The 17,578-nt window shown below is 41.4% G+C and overlaps 2 pseudogenes; one reads left to right on the top strand and one right to left on the bottom strand.

Moving 5' to 3' along the window:
- Positions 1-11,444: 11,444 nt before the first annotated feature.
- Positions 11,445-15,172, bottom strand: LOC138017301 (uncharacterized; annotated as a pseudogene).
- A 128-nt stretch (positions 15,173-15,300) lies between these two features.
- The window catches only part of LOC138017300 (uncharacterized), a 3,814-nt pseudogene continuing 1,536 nt past the window's right edge, over positions 15,301-17,578 (top strand).

The following is a 17,578-nucleotide window of genomic DNA, read 5'->3' as shown; positions in this document are numbered from 1 at the left end:
AAAAAAGATATCACGTTGTCCGTTGTATCCCAGAAGCAGACCTGGTTTTTTTAATCAAGATGAGCCTTATTTATGAATATATTCCCTTTGTTTGTTGAGGTGTAACACAGTATGTATCCTAAACTAAATCCGAAATCTCCAGGGTCATTTCTTTGGTAACTTCACCGTCAGCTTTTACGTTTTCTTTGCTATATAAAACAAATAGATTCCACGTTGCCGTGGGTTTGTTCAGTAAAAGATCACAGAAGACGCCCGCAAAATGTGGTAAGAACATCAGTGACACACTCGGCTATCGCCTCGTGTGCCACGTTTTTGTTCTTACCACATTTTGACATCATCTGTGATCTATTACTGAACAGGCTTACGGCAACATGGAATCTATTTGTTAACTATTTCTAGAACACGGATTATCAGGTAATAGTGCAAAAAGAGCTGTTAGCCGACACGACACGAAGAAGTCAGACAGGCAGGAGACGCCAATAACCCTCCGCCTCCATGCACGACAAGAAAAACTATCCCATATAAAAATTCTAAACTGAGGTAAACTATTTTGCAAAGAAAAAAGATAAAACGTTTTAACGCCAGTGTTATATAACAAAAGGTGTGTCAGAAAGTTACAATTTGTTGTACGCACCTGAACCGACTTGAACAAGAACACCATACATTTGATATATGGCTTTAGCCATCTCAAGACTGAATATCGGCTCTTTGCCCCTTTTTGGCTCCTACCAGGACGCATTTGATGTACTGGATACTGACAGGCTGTTCTGGGTCGCCAGAACGTCCCATACGTGTGCCTATCCTTGGCGCATACGGACATTTGCGCGACAAGCAAGTCGTCTAAATCAAAAAGGCCAGCCCTCGCCAAGATAAGCTGTCCCTCTGTTATGGTCTCTCGTGACAAATGGATGGAGGCAAGGTGACTCTCTATGGAGTCACTGCATTGAAGTAAGCTAATGATACCCGATGTTCCTCTTGAGTCACCACAAAGGTCTGTACACATGCGCGATAGAAAGCACAACATTTTGTTTTGAGATAGGAATCTGTTTAATTATGATTTGTCAGACATGGTGGCAAAATTTAATTACGCAAGCTAGGGTTTAGCCAAAACTAACACTACACAACTAGCGCTGAAATTTCTTGCCAAAAATACTCCTAACATTAAATTACAAAATTGATACTAAACGAGGCCACCAAAATTATTTACAAAATTGTCTATTCCTGTTGCAGTCGCTTGAACAGGTAATAAAAAAGTGAAAGTTGATTTTTTGATTAGAATTCTTGCTGCACAAACTATTACAAGTTACTAAATATTTAACTTCACTCATATATGATACGAATATATTAATCTACGCTGAAAACCTACAAAGCTAAACCATGTCGCCTTTCTACTTTCAGTTGCCGAATAGAAGATAATAAACAGAATAGAAGCTAATTGAATTGAATGCGTTGGCCACAAATTGTCGATTTCAGTGTTCATCAGTTGTAGAAACCTTTCACAGGTATTAACAGCTGACTTTCACATGCAAACATGTTTAGGTATTAGCACCTTAAGTGCAAGCAAATGTATTGAAAAAGATATATTTCTTTTTTAAATCGTCAATAGAAGAAAAGCTAGATTCAAAAACGCGAAAAAGTTTCTCGATTAGACCAAGTTTAAGAACCCAAGTGTTTTGCACATTTTATAAATATATGTTTCTTTCTATAAGAGATACTTACAGATAAAAAGAGATGTATTACATTTATCTGTCAAACATTTCCGTGAAATCCGTAAAATCCACCGTTTCCTAGAAAAAGATTTGTCGGTCGACTGCCTAGTCAAACTGGAAGTTCACCGCCAGTCAAGAAAACTGTATTTTGGCTGGATTTCACGGGTTTCACGGAAACTGTTGATTTGACATGTCCAAATAGATAGATAGATAGATAGACTGTGTTTATTAAGAACAACATTGCAGTTAAAAAACTGAATTGCACCTCTTTACAAGTAAGAAATATAAGAAGTGATTTAAAACTACTACTATTATAAAATTACAAAGCGACTACTTTCAGAAATTACTTAAATGCTTCCCTCGCACTCTTAACTATGAATGAAATTGCAAATCTATTTGTCTTTACAAGAGGCGTGGCAAACCTCCTCTGCCTTCTCAGATCACATGAGATAGAAACTGAGGGAGGCAGGAGGCTGGTAATCTTACTACGTGGATCATTAACAATAAACTTAAACGGGTGTTCTGTAAACTTTTCCTGGTGGGCCCTGATGGACTCAGTACTTCTCTTTCAGTTTGCGAGAAGTTGAAGTTCCATAGTTCTTTATGAGAAACTTATCTTTAGGCCACACATTAAAAACAAAGCTCTAACCTATGAGTTGACTTCAGGATTAAATTTTTTGGTAGCCGAACTCTCATTTCCCCCAAATGACATGTATGCATTCTTCCTGGTTGTTTGTTTGTTTGTTTCACGGCCCGTTAAGAAAACTGTATGTTGGTTGGATTGCACGGATTTCGTGGAAACTGTTGATTTTACATTAAACTGGAAGTTCCTTCTGGCCGGTTAAAAAGTTTGTCCCGTGGCCGGATGTCACGGATTTTACGGATAAATTATTTTCCCCTCAATGGGTGGTCTCGCTGAAGTTGTTCCTAGCCACTTTTATGTCCCTGTAAAACGTCTGATGTGCATTTTTTTTAAAGTCGGTGTTGTTTTGAATTTTCCTTTTCAACCTCGTTCTGTTTTGTCTCAATCAGATATTAGCTTTCTGAACTTTGAGAACACAAGTAACACTATATTACGCAACGAACAGAGAACAGTCGACACCAAGCAATCAAGTTTTCGTGTGAAATAATTTTGAATTCACCTTAATTTAAGATGCTTGAGATTTTCAAGCAATGTGCCATGGAATGCAATCTACAAACGCCACACCCGTTAAAAAGTTTCCCGAACAACGCAATCTACACCAATTGCTCCAATTGAGGAGAACAATGAACACTCATCGCAACAATTCATAAAAACTGCTTTCCCATTTACGTATGAAGAATACTAATATGCTACGTTGTGTGAAATAATTTTGAACTTGAGCATGGCATGGTTTAATAGACTTAGATTACCAATTGCTTCTCTTTCAAACGGTGTCATGGAACGCAATCTACGAACATTACACTTGTTACTCAAATGACTCTTTGCGTATTTCAGATGCCCAAAAGAGAATATTTTTGGTGAACTCCTTTCATTGTTTGTCATGAATTCACCAGGGTAATGAGGTCAATTGATCAAGTCGCTGAAAGGCAATTTGAAACCTCAAATTAAACACTTTTATAAATTGCCGTTTCTTTTAAATTTTATTCCTCGAGATGTCACAAGTCGATTTTGATATAAATTCAGAGGCCTCTAGAGCAAAAAACGAGTAGACACAACATGAACAGGACCAGATATCCTTGTCGTCAACTTAACAGTCAAGCGATCAAGAGTGCCGCCTTGTGTCATGTAAGTCCAATAATCGCGGGAAAATGTAATATTGTGAAGGCACAGTGTGTGTGCAAAGTCAACGAAGTAGGCATTCAAAGAGCTTGGAAGAACATATGTAAAACCAGGGAACTTGTGACAAAGCAATTTGCGGTAAGAAGCAGTAGCTTGGTTGATTTTAGTTTGCTTTTACAATAAACAAGAGTTTACTTGAGTGTGTTACTATTCTTATCTTTCTCCTTTTTTTTCACACCAATAAAAAATGTGGCGCTATTCTTTGGAGCAATAAGTGCACAAAAGCTGCACGTGCACGACGAAAAAAGAAAGAAAACGAAGAGGAAGATGGTAGCGATGGAAGTGATGACAATTCATTAACAACAAGTCAAGTGGCAGGTGCTGTAAGCGGAGAGTGGATTTCAAACTATCCTAGCGTGATAAAAGAGAAATTGTGTCCTTCAATCAACTACTGGATTGCCTTAACAACGCCAAATGGTGCCCCTGACAACCCTCTGATAATACACCGTGCCCTATTGGAATGCGGCGTAGAAACGGAGACACATCAGGTGCATACCCTTTATTTTTATAATGCATACCCTTCCTAATATGCGTTAACGTTGCTCGAAACTATTTGCAGGCTTTAGTACGGTAGTTGTGCCATTGCATTGAAAAGTTCATCCTTTGCTGCCCCTGTTAGTCGTAATGGCAAACATCTGAGATTGATGGATTAAGAAACCGCTAAAAAAAAAAAAGGGATTGAGAACACGACCGTGTGCTGAGTTATGTGATTTGGAGAACGCATAAGTGGAAAAGCCCAAGTCCAGGGTATGTCGAAGTAACTTTCCTTAGCGTTAGAAGTTTGAAACCCTTGATTTCACTCCACACACACTTAAGCCTGTAGCGGTGCTACGATCGAAGAGAAATATTTAATGAATGTTTGACAGTACAAGTGTGAGTTGATAAGGCAACTGCTCTGTTCACACATACCATTCAACGAAGGGAAAGAGTTAGCAGCTATGAAAGAGCTCTTCAAGGTCCTGAAGGATAACAAGAACCCTTTGATACAGGAGTTAGTCAATTTATCATAGGAAAATTGCTTCGGAAACGAGGTGGAGACAATGCTGGGCAAGGAAGATTTGTTGGACTCGCAACAGTGTGGTACAGAGAACGTCGCCAGAGTATGGCTGATAAATTCATCTTTCAGCTCCGCGTTACAGGCTGCTGTCGCAAAACTGCAAGAGGCAAAGCTGCAAATAGACACGTTCGGCTTGAAGGACGGTATCAGAAAAACGATGCACCCGGATGAGGAAGCCCGTTTGTAAGATAAGTTGACCGTTCTGGTAAATGACATAGGGCTGAATAGCCATGAAGAAAATGGAATACGCGCTGTTCCGTGGTAACATTTACAAAAAGCTCCCTGCAGCCAAGTTCACATACGCCTACAAGTGCGAAATGCGAGCCTTTGTCAACTGTTTGGCAGCAAACGATTTTTTTTAAAGGGAGGCTACTCAGGGACATGAAAAAGGTTATTGAAATCCTTGGCGACCCCGACTGCGAAGTGATTCGACCAATTTTCATCGATTACAACCTCATTAAAGTATATGCTGGTTATTGCTGGCCGGTTAAGGACAGACACTTCTTAGAGAACCCAATCCCAGATGAAAAGATCGGCATGGTCACTCCACGTGCGTTCAGGAGGTACGACTCACAAAAAGGGCCCGAACCAAAATACTTCAGAAAAATTTGGAAAACAGCCTTTCTGACAGAGAAATTGCCGAGTTCTGCGAGGATTACTTAAAGTAGCTGAACTTCAATCAAAAGCGCCACAAGGACAGAGTCCCTTGTCTGATCGGTGACGCCAACAGTGGCAAAACCAGCCTCTTCCATCCCATACCCGGACTCATCCACCATTCCAACGTAGCTACGATAACCAAACAGCGGGTCTTTAACAAGGCCATGATGACAAAGTCTACCAAAGTGATTTTTATAGATGAAGCAGCTACGTCAACCATGGACATTGACGATTGGAAAATCTTGACCCAAGGTGGATTCATGTCATGCGATATCAAGTACCAAACAGCCAGATCGTTCATTAACCACTGTCCTATGTTTCTCACGGCCCAATAGAAATTGCAGTTTAAGCCTGAAGATCAACCGGCAATGGAACGTAGGCTGCGTAATTGCACCTTCAAGAGATAGACCATGCCCAAGAAGAGAGCCTCGGTCTGGCAAACCAGACGACGAGAAAGAAACGTCGGACGGCACCGAAGAAGACCAAGATTCACAGGCAGAACATCTCGATTGCACTCTTTCTAAGCTTGATAAGGAAGTCCTTTGAACAATGTCTTTTACAGACGTGTTGCCGCCTGCAGTTGATTCACCCAAACGCAAGGAAGAAAATGAGACAGTGATGTCTGTGGATTCAGCAGAAGAGGCCGTCATCGACCACCAATCGTCAAACGACAGCTTAGACAATTTGAAACGCAACATGAGCGACACACAACACCACAGTTTGAGATGCAGGCAATTAGAACACATGATCAAGGACCAGGAACGAAAACGTGACATAGAAGAAAATGACAAGAGGGTGAGACACGAAAGGAGGAAAGAGATGCTCAGAAACCGGGGAGTGAGTACTCAGAATATCGAGCTACTACCTGCAGATCCCTACGAATCCATGCCCAGCCCAATTCTCAATATTAATAACAAAATACGACAAAGCACAAAGGAGGCTCGAAGAGCGGAGACGTCGTGACAGGGCCCTCCAAGCACTTGAAGGCGAGTGATTGATGAGTACAGAACGAGAACTGCACGAGTGCATGCTGAAATTGACGCCGGAACGAGATCAGTACATGCGCGCAAATTGGCAAGCGTATGAGGAGCTATTGTGCGATAAACTCAAACAACATCACAGTAATTTGGGGACGTACAACACGGCAGAGGCATTGGAAGAGCGGAGAAGGGTCTGCATAGAGCACGGTCTACTTTGCAAAGAAGATCAGATGTTGGACAAGAATTTGTTGCAGCCCATGCCTCAACCTGAACTAACACCGCAAGGCGATAGTACTGACCAGGAGGAACTTTTCCAAACACAAGACCCTAGTGGTTCTAACCAGTTACTCGCCAGCGTACTGCCCTCCAGCGTACTGGACAATATTGCTATCTCAGAGGAGCTTTTGATGATGTACGAAACAAAGAGGCGCAGACAGGAACACAAAGAAACAGAACACCACTCTATTTAGCTATTTTCGCAAGCGAAAATAGAACTTAGATTAACATCGTTTTGTTTTTGTTTTGTCTCTTAGCAGCTCGTGTTATCGCGAACATTAGTCTTGTAAAGAGAAATTGATTTATTTGTATTAAAAAAATGCGTCTCATTTGCGTCCAGCCACTGTCTTAAAAAGAGAGCTTGTCATCCTACTTTGAAGTTTGGACTATTAGAGCCGACTTCCGAAAAGGCAGTCTCTTAGGGTGATTGGTTGGAGAGAAAGAACTTAAGTTCAGCCCTCTTCCTTAAAGAATCGGCCAACCTGCCTTTCTGAAAACGAAAATCTGGATCTCTCAAAATAGCAGTCCATTGTCCAAATCCGTGCTTATCGATACCCATCTTTAAAAAATCGTCTTTGTCTGTTGTAAATCTCAACGGTCGACGTTGATGGCCCTGGCGAAGTAAACAATTTAAGTGGGGCGGGTATCGATTTTGTGCCGTGCATTTTCTAATCGTGCACATTCAAAGGTTGGCTCAAACGTGACTGTGGAACTTGAGCTGCCAAATCTAGTGTTCAATTCCATATCCACCTCTGAGCCTTTAGTGCCCTGTAGTTTTTGAAGACATTCGTGGGCCTTTAAAGCAACTTCGCGCGATCTCCGCTTTTGATAGTGCACTTTGGCAACGATAGAGCTATGTTTTTGGTCTTCAGACAAAACTTGGTGCTCTTTGTCGTCAAGCGCGTGAAGACTTTGCGTTTCGACGATTTGGTGATAATGCGTAGGGTGAATGTATTTGCCAATAGCGTCGAAGACCAACTTGCTCATCTCGTTGCCCAATTTGCTGTGTTGGTTTTCGTTTTTGGTGACCAAAACAAAGTCACACTGGAGTTTGGGCAAAGGCCTCACGAAATTCATGTAGCCGTTGAGTATTTGCATGCTCGTATCTGTCAAACTTACAGTGTCAAAACCGTATTTTTCCGCAGTCTTAAAGGTTTTCTGATCGATGAGACCACCGTTCGCCTTTACTTCCTTTACCATCTCAACTGTCAGATATTGATAAGTCATGGGACGTGATCCTTTCACCATGATGAACAAGTAGGTGGCCAAAAATTTTGTTGCAAATGTCAGGTCTGAGGGATTCACTTGCCCGGGGTCATTTTGACACGTTTTCACGGTTTGTTCGTAGCAAGGCAAGTGAAAAGACACGACTTCTAACAGCTCTTCCATGCTTGCCCAGTGGCCCCTGGCCTCTGATGATTCGACATCGAGATCTTGCGACCATTGCAATCTCATCATCTTCGCCACTGTCTTGCGAGCTCTTTTGATGTACAATTCCGTGGCAGATAATTTTCTAAGAACTCCATCCGATGTACCGTTGACTTCTCTGAAGTCGATCAACTCCGAAATGGCGTCTATGTAACCCAATCTCCCGCCATGTCTGAGCTTGCACTCCTCTTGTAAATAGTCAATAAACTTAAACAACAGGCTTAGAGAACACAGGCTAAAATCCATTACTTCGAAATTTAATTCCTCCCCCTCTTCACAGCAAAACTTGAGAAATTTCAAGCATCTGTTGACAATTTTCTGAGCGGGACGTTCTTTCTTGTAACCGCCGCCACTTCCAGAAAGCCAAGTCTGAAATTGCTCGGTTATTTGACTGGAAGTTGAGAAGGAAGGCATTGATCTAGCGCCAGGTTTTGAACGCGTAGACGATACATCATCATCATTTCTACTTGAGGTGGACGATTTTGTTGGCACTTTTAAAGAGTGTGCGGCAAGCTTCAAGTCTACTCGAAGTTTTTCGTCGAAATAAAAGAACCAACTATGCTTGTTGTTGGTGTTTCCTACACCCGCGTTTGCTTTGAGATCCTTTATGTTCGCACAGTTGGATCGGGCAATGGTAGAAACTGTCGGCATCGTCTTTTTCTAGGTGAAGACGTTTTGGTGTAGGCAATGCGCCATCGATATTACACCACTCAATTTTGTTTGCTTTGCTCATTTTTCTTAACCATTAGAACTGAATGCATTAAGAAGAGCGCTCACGTTTGTTTCATTCAACAAAGGCCGATATAATAACAACGGAACTAACCAATCGGAACCAGCAAAAGAGGTGACGGTTGTGCATGTTTAAATTTGATCCAACGCGTCCATAAATCGCTATTCGTAAAATGTTTTGGATTCTTATCATTGTAGGTACTCCGTCATTGCACGCATTACTAGACATACATATTATTAAGGTTATAAGCGTGATCCAATGGTTCCTTAATCTACCAGGAAAGGAAATAACAGCTAAAAAGGGAAGCATTTTTTCTTTAGGAACAGCTGAGAAAAGACCAGAAAATGAGCATAAAAAGCGAAGCGCTAAACAAAAACACAATGTAGAAGAAATGTTCCTCTTCTCGCAAAACGAAGCGATAAAGCCTTTTGACAACTCACGAGTAGGAACAAATGTTCTTCAAATAATGACAAAGGATTAACGCGTTATTGGTACAATTTGATTTCAAATCACAGATAACGGACCAACTTGTTCCACTCGTGAATCGGAACTCGGTTCCACTTTAACACTAAAGGATCATTTTGTTCCGTATTTTTATAGCAACACGTTCCCATGTTATCAAAAGGAACACATTTTTAGGAACAATACTTCTCGAATCATCCATTAAGGTCCAGCCTTCACCGCTCGGAATTCGGAACTCGCAATAATTGGTTCCCATTTGATAGAAAGGAACACATTTTTAGGAACAATTATAGTTCTCGAATCATACATTAAGGTCCAATCTGTTCCGCTCGGAATTCGGAACTCGGAACAATTGGTTCCACTTTAACACTAAAGGACCATTTTGTTCCGTATTTTTATAAAAAAAATCCGTTCCCATGTTATCAAAAGGAACACATTTTTAGGAACAATAGTTACCAAACTGCACCTAAAGAACTAAATTGTTCCGCTCGGAATTCGGAACAATTGGTTCCCATGTGATAGGAAGGAACACATTTTTAGGAACAATACTTCTCAAATCATCAATTAAGGTCCAATTTGTTCTGCTTGGGATTTATTTAAAGCTACGTAGCTACACGGAAAGGAAAGAAGTCGAAACAAGGATGCGAGATCCAGGAATGGAACTCAGGACCTCTTGCACCAAGACCGCGTACTAAATGACAGTGCCATCCTTGCTCCTTTTAAAAAGGAACACATTTTTAGGAATTATATTTCTCGAATCATCCATTAAGATCCAATCCCATTTTTGTTGGGAGCTATACACCTTTTACTGTTCATTTACGCATTTACACATTTCGAATAAACGATTGTATGGAGGTGCAATTGATTGTGCGTCTCTATGCAAATTGATTATTTGATGTCTCTAATACACCATTGATTGTCACACTGTGCAATTGATTTCCTATTAGCGTTAATGTTTAAGCATTGCGCGAGATTGAAAGTATATTTGTTATCTTTGATTGTCCAAAGGTGCAATTGGTCATCCGTTGATGCTATTGAATGTTAATTCATATGCAAATAGCGTTATTGAAAGTTCGTTCGCGTTATTGAAGTTCATGGAAGTGCTAATGAACGTAGTTTTGACTGTTGACATAAATGAATGTATCTTTTGCGTAACTGAACAGCAAAAGGTGTAGTTCCCAAATCACCTATTAAGGTCCAATTTTTTCCGCTTGGGATTAGGAATTCGGAACAATTGGTTCCCTTTTTAACAATAAAGGACCATTTTGTTCCGTAAATATATATGTGTTTATGCCTCAATGAGATTAACCCTGCCATTCCATGACTTTTAGTAGGAAATTTTATCTATTATTATAATTATAACATTTCGACAAGATGTTACATAATTTTTTTTTAAAGGCCATTTTCCGATTTCTTGCCACTCCTACCCCTGAGTGAAACCACTGAGAGAAACATTTGCATGTATGCAAGTTGAAAAGAGGAATTTGTATTGATTTATCTAATTCCAGTTAACACCGTTGACGTGTCGTTGACGTGGGCATCTTGATAAACTGCATGGACACCTCTATTAGACAGTGGTGGTTGGTCCAATTAATATCGACATAACCAATTGTCATAAAGGTGGGCACCACCGTAATCCCGAATCCCGGTGTCCTAAAAGAGAATAGCTGTACTAAGAACTTTTATTCGTAAAAATCGCTTTCTTCAAATTTTCTTGCTACACAACAGCGTATAATTTTCACACCGGTGCTGATGAAGACTCGAATGAAGAGGCACATTTTTTACAAGTAGGCATCCTTAATACAATCTCTTTTCGTGTATGTGGAGTGAATCCATCACTCTATTTTAACTTACAAATATTGTATTATTACATATGCTAACATTTTTTTTTCATGAAAGGTAAACGATTCAGCTCTATCACCCTCTCGGTCTCCTTTGAAGAAAAAAGTGAAAAGGTATATTGGTTTTTCAAATTTCCATACTATTTCATATCTGTTTTCACTCATGCTTTCTGAATCATTTGTTATGTGGCTTGGTAGGTATCAGACTGCTGACAGGGATAGACATGAATTATGTAAAAGGAAGTTAAACCTTGACATGTCCAGGTAAAAGCTGTTACTAAACGGAATCACCTGTGATGCTAAAAGCACGTCTACCAGTGGCAACGTTCCTCAGTCTTGTTCATGGTTTTGTGTTACAGCCAAACAAACAAAGTCCCAGATGCTATTCTGCACTATACTAGGCATATTACGACCGAATAGCACAAGGCACAACAGAATACATGGAGCAAACTGGATACGGTCTGCGTGCGTACGAACGACCATACTCCAAACTTTATTAGGAGTAAATATATTGACAATGTAATTCACAAGACACGAAGGATAGGAACCAAGGCTCACATTGCTCCCTAAAGGCTGCGTAATCATAAAGTAACGTAATAAATGACGAATGAGCACGGAGGCCAGAAAAAACCTTCAAAAACCCCAACACGAGGAAAAAAATGGAAATCTGGATAGGAACCAAGGCTCATTCGCCAGCCTTTCCTACGAGGCCTCACAACAAAATACAATGCCTATCCGACGCAAGGCAAACAATGCAAAATCAAACGAATCTACAAGCCCATTATTTTGGTCACATTTAACGAGTCTTCAGCTACATGCTTGACGTATCGCTTCTTTGTTTTAGGACATTTCCAACCAGCATGCTTGTCTAAAAGTGTCTCATTGATAGCTCTACAGGCAGAATGTGAAGCTGCCCCTCATTTGATACTATGCGTCCCGAAAATGGAAATATCGTCAACAAAAGGACCAACAAGCTTCTTAAATTCCAGCAATATCAAAGAATAAGAAATACCGATGCTTCCATGAAAACACTCGCCTGACTTAGATTTAACAATACGCCTAATCAAAGGAAAATGAGGATTCTTAGGCTCTGGTAAAAAACTAACCAACCTCTCAGTGACTGCTACAGGACAAGTTAAATTTCCCGATCTAGCTATGACCAAGGTATGACCCTCTCTGATCTGATCATTCTTTCGTTTCGGCACAAAAATAGACATTCGATCCGTAAATAAAGTAATATCTCCGAGTTTCATGGATAATAATTCGTCAATCCGGAAAAAACCGGCGAAACCAACCAGTAATATAAGTAAAAAGCGAATATGGGCCAAAGACTCGCTAGAGCTATAATGCTTGGTAATAACTTGCAACAAGTCAATGGAAAGCGGTTCTTTCGGTTTGATTGGTCTACCCAGCTTCCTTCTGGCACCTTCAAGCGACGATTGAACCAAAGGGTGGTCAGTAGGACAGCACTCAATGCCCGCCAGCTTGTGAGCCCAACGTATACTGTAGAACAGACCTTCGATTGACGAGATTCCCGTTCCTTTCCGGAGGGCCGCATGGCACAGCTCCGTGATAAACAGGGAGATGTGAAGAGGCTTGGCAGGGATAACTGGAACGCCCATCTTGGAGGATGCCCACCTTCGCCATCTGGACCAGCCGTTATTGTATTTACAGAGGGTGGAAGTCGCCTTGGATTCTAACTGAAGATCAAGAAGATCCGGTATCAAAGACTGAAGAGAGGGATCTGTAAGGGACGGTACTTCTCGCCATGAGCCGACCAGCAAAACATCTGAAGCACAGAAAACGCAGTCAACGCAACAAGACCATGTCTGGCAAAGGTATAATTATAGTTTTTCTGTAATATTAATGCCTAAGAATTAGAATTAGGGGAACAAATATAACTCGTAAACTCCAAAATTACAAAAGGGATGAGAACGAATAAAGCGGCCAAAAAGGCGAAACACGAATAAATTCTGGTATAGGAGCATACATGCAAAAATGCAAAGGAACTCAAAAATGGAGCCATCACTCGGGATGTAACTAGGCAAGCGTGCATAAAAAACACCCAAAACGAAACGAAAGGTATGAAAAATAGAGCAATCCACCGACCAAAATGGTGACAAGACCATAAATAAGGAAAACGTGCGCTAAAAAGGCACCAAACATGACTCAGGCACAATACGCCATGTCTCCTAAATGGAGCAATCAATCAATTTACACACCCAAATGGTGAAAAGGCCAAAAATAGCCAAAAGTGCACTAAAAGGCACCATACATAAAAATCATAAGTCGAAAGCTCCTAAACGGAACAAAAACTCAAACTACACACCTAAATGGTGACAAGCCATAAACAGGCTATACAAATTGAAGACGCAAGGCCAACATCCTGAACGAAGGACATGAACTGAATGCGGAATCCTTGGACTTGTAAATCTCCATTTGTCCCGGACCCTCAATGAGCAGATTGTCAATCCGAGGGAGAACAAAAACATCTCTAACAAAGCTCTTAAATCTAGAAGGAGTGGAATGCAAAAAAGGCCAGAAGGACGCTGACGGCCATTCGGGTATAACCTGGGTCCCAAACCCGTTACAAGCTTCAAGCTTTCTGACGGAGCGCACTATCAAAGAGACTGGAGGGCAAATCCAATTGATCTCACAACTCCAATCTTGAGCAAACACGTCTACTCCACAACTGCCAGGCGAAGCAAATTTGGAGTTAAACCTGGGAAGTTGGGCATTATAGTAAGAAGCAAACCGGTCGACGGTATGAGGGCCCCACTTTACATCGATATCTTGAAAAACTACTGGATTCAAAGACCAATCCTCCTTGTCGACAAACCTGCTCTGAAGGTCGGCTCTCTCATTAACAGAACGAGGAATCCACTGCGCGTCGAGAACAATGCGCTTGGCTAAGCAAAGCTGAAAAATGTCGATTGCTAACGCTTGAAGATGTGGTTTGCGACTGCCAACTAAAACAATTCTGGCGGCATTATCATTTCACTTTCGTGCTCTCCAACTCCTTGGCATAGGATGCTAACACGTAGTATATTGCCTTAAGCTCTCAATACGTAGAACTTTGGCCCTTGTCATCCGCAAGCCACATGCCGCTGACCAAAGAAACGCTAAGATTGGAAGAAAAACCCCCGAATGCGACATCACTTGCATCGGTAAATATCACGACGGACAAAGTAGGAGGTGGCCTAATTGAATAACCATTGAAACAGTCAATGTTCAAATACCAAAACTTCAATTCTACCATCAAACTAGATGAAATAGGCAATATAGAATCCCAAGCTGATCTGGAATCAATAGCAGCGTACATTTGCCTAGTGAGTAATCGAGCAATCGGGCCAACCGCAAGGTAGATAGAATTTACTGATCCCGCAATCTTGGCTAAATTCCGGAACGTTACGAAGCCGTCTTGAATAGCAGAGTCTAATATTGCTTTGAGCTTCCCTACTTTCTTTTCTGGAACTCGGAACTGCATTAAAATCGTGTTAATTACGAAACCTAGCCACTCGCCAATTTGTCTGGGCGACCAGCACGACTTATCTTCATTAACAACAAATCCGCAAGAACCGAGATCTTTACGCTGAATAATACTCGCTGCTTGAGCGGAACAATTATCGGGGAGACTGCCTGAACCATCGTCTAGGTAGACAAAACTGCGGTGACCCATCGAAAGCCAACGCCTTACAAGAGGCCGCAGCAATTTCGTGAAGCAAAAACAAGCACTGCTACGCCCAAAAGGAAGCACTTGAAAAGTAAAATATCTGAGAGCACCATCGAAATTCCAAGAAAAACCCAAATAGTTTTGATGGTCCGGATGAATCCTGACATGATGGTAGCCCGACTTGAGGTCCCAGGTAAAAAGCCAGTCAAATAACCAAAAATAACCAAAATAGTTGTTGAACACTTATAATTCATTTACTTCTATTAAATTTACTGTGTTAAAATACAGCACCAACAAGCAAGCCTCAGCAGCCGCCTCCCTTGATAAATTTCAAGATGATGACGATGACGCAAATGGTCAAAGTTATGCGAGCATTTCAAGTGGAAGTGATGGACACAGGTAATATTGTCATGCACAGTAATGTTCATTGTAACATAAATCAGAGACTTATGGGAAAATTGAATCATGTCAGAAGTTTCAATATTTACGATCCCGAAATCCCGGATGATGAACATTTTTAGATTCATTCAGTGTCATAATACAGCACCGGTAACCAAATCTCGGGTGCCGCCTCCATTGATAACTCTAAAGATGACGACAACGCAGATGATCAAAGTTATGCCAGCATCTCAAGCAATAGTGATGAACACAGGTAATTATCATACATGGGGTAGGGTGGGTGGACCTGTTACCAGTGCTATACGACCTTGCTTAAATTCTTCATTAGCCAAGATATCAGATAGTTTTTTCTTGTGTTTTGTAGGGTTGAGTCAGACGACGACGATTCTAAAACATCTTTGAGTGGTTCCGGACGCCAGGATCAGTGTAAACCAGCCTTTTTTTATCTCGGTGATAAACACATACCAGTTTATGCCTCCGAAATAAAGGAAATGTCAAGCACCAACATTGCACGGCTATTACTGGATCCTCCCAAGGATAAAGTAGCATCGAAACCACCCGTCAAGTGTCAAGAAAATAAAATTTTTGTACCTTGACAAAAACTCGCCTTGTTTTCGAAACCCAGAGGACTGGAAAGCAGATGGTCTTGGCATTTTTAGAAATGATGAAAGTCACGTTGTTGCCTATTATGAGGAAAAGGCTTCGAAAATCCATTTCATTTCAAAAACCAAACCCAAAGACTGCAACCGCTCAACAGTTCTTCTCAAGAGAACGTACTGGACGCACGCCAACCATCCTGATTTCCACAGAAGATCCTACAAAATGCTCAGATATGATGGGTACGGCTTCACGCCCGAACGATTCTTACCTCTACAGTACAGTTTCAATGCAAAACCACATGCAATCACTTCACAACCGCACGGTAATTCTAAGTCCGGTAAACCTTTCACTCGTACCAAGCCTGGAGTTTTGGAGAGTATTTAAGGTAAAGGGAAAGGTTCTTCTCCACCGTCACAAGTGTATGACGAGGTGTTCGAAGAGGCCGGAGGCCTACTCAATGTTTGTAGCCTTTCAGATATTCCCAGGAACAGAAAGCAAGTGGAGAATGTCAAATATAAAGGAAGGGAAGTTCGAAGTCAGGACGAATTGTACGACCTCACGCTCAAGTGGAAAGACGAGGAAGAATGAGGAAAAGTTTGGATACGACGCCTGCAAGTTTCTCCCAGTCCGGCATGTGTTTAGCGTTTGATAGGCAAGTTCAAGATGTCAAGCGATTTTGTGCCAATACTACCAACCAATGTTCAATACTTTCCATCGACACGACTTTTAACATCGGTGACTTCTACTTGACACCTACAACCTACAGGCATTTGCTGCTGGAAGACAGGAGAACAGGGAAGCCCCCTTTTTTACTCGGGCCAACACTGATACACACAAGAAAAAACAGCGACACATTCAGCTATTTTGGAGCCACACTCACAGGACTTGACAACGGCACAAAGAACATACCCTTTGTAGGGTCGGACCGTGAAGATGCATTAGAGAAAGGAATGAGTCCTTACCTTCCTACAGCCACACGGCTCGCATGTAAAAGGCACGTAGAAGAGGACTGTAAAAGGAAGCTTCAGTCATTGGGAATTTCGTCACAGCATTGTACAGCGTTTCTCCATGACATATTTGAGTCTGATGTCAAGCATGAGAAAGGTCTTATCGACTCAGATGGATGCGAAGAATTCGATGCTAAGCTTGAGAGTTTGCAAAACGTTTGGAATTTAAGAGAGAAAAAATCAAGGGGTGCGGTGCTCTCTGATTCAAGCGAAGCAGAATTTCACAAGTACTTTGTGACACACGTAGCACAAGACATGAAGAAAAAGATGATTTCACCCGTCAGAAAGCGAGCTGGCCTTGGGGAATCATTTTTTTACAACCATGCAGCAGAGTCCAAGCACCAGCGGATAAAGGCACGAAAAGGGCAGATGTACGGAGAGAAAAAAATCGCCTGGACAGAAGTAGTTGACTTACTGAAATCTATTTCCGAAGAGGAGGAAAGAAATTGCGAACGAGCTATTGTGGACGAAGGTCCTCACAAGACAAGCCAGCCATACAGTTCAAAGCTTCATGTTCCTTTCCATGCGTACATCAGTAAGTCACACGCCCAAAAGGAAAAGATCAACAAGAAAGTTCACGAACTTTCGATTGAAGCGGTTTTACAGCAGGGCAAAGGATCGATTAATCGGGCAGAAATTTGATTGAATGTGCCTATAAAAACGTGCCAAAGTCAGTCGGTGGGAAACTGGGAGAAGCAGAACGGAAAAGAATACGTAAACCACAGACACAACTACGTTTAAAGTCAAATGAATGAAGGGGTAGTTTCTAAAGAAACTGTGGTGCTGCGTCGGTGGGGAAGTAGTATACAAAAATTTGGTTTTATCAACGGAGTTGATAATGTAAATTGGCCACCGTACAGAGATTCTAAAAGCTGACGTTTCGAGCGTTAGCCCTTCGTCAGAGCGAATCGAGGGATTATGGGTTACGTGTAGTTTT

The sequence above is a fragment of the Montipora capricornis genome, chromosome 9 (genome assembly GCF_036669925.1).
Source record: "Montipora capricornis isolate CH-2021 chromosome 9, ASM3666992v2, whole genome shotgun sequence".
NCBI lineage: Eukaryota > Metazoa > Cnidaria > Anthozoa > Scleractinia > Acroporidae > Montipora > Montipora capricornis.
The sequence above is the reverse complement of the archived record's forward strand: the minus strand, read 5'-3'. Positions and strand labels throughout refer to the sequence as shown.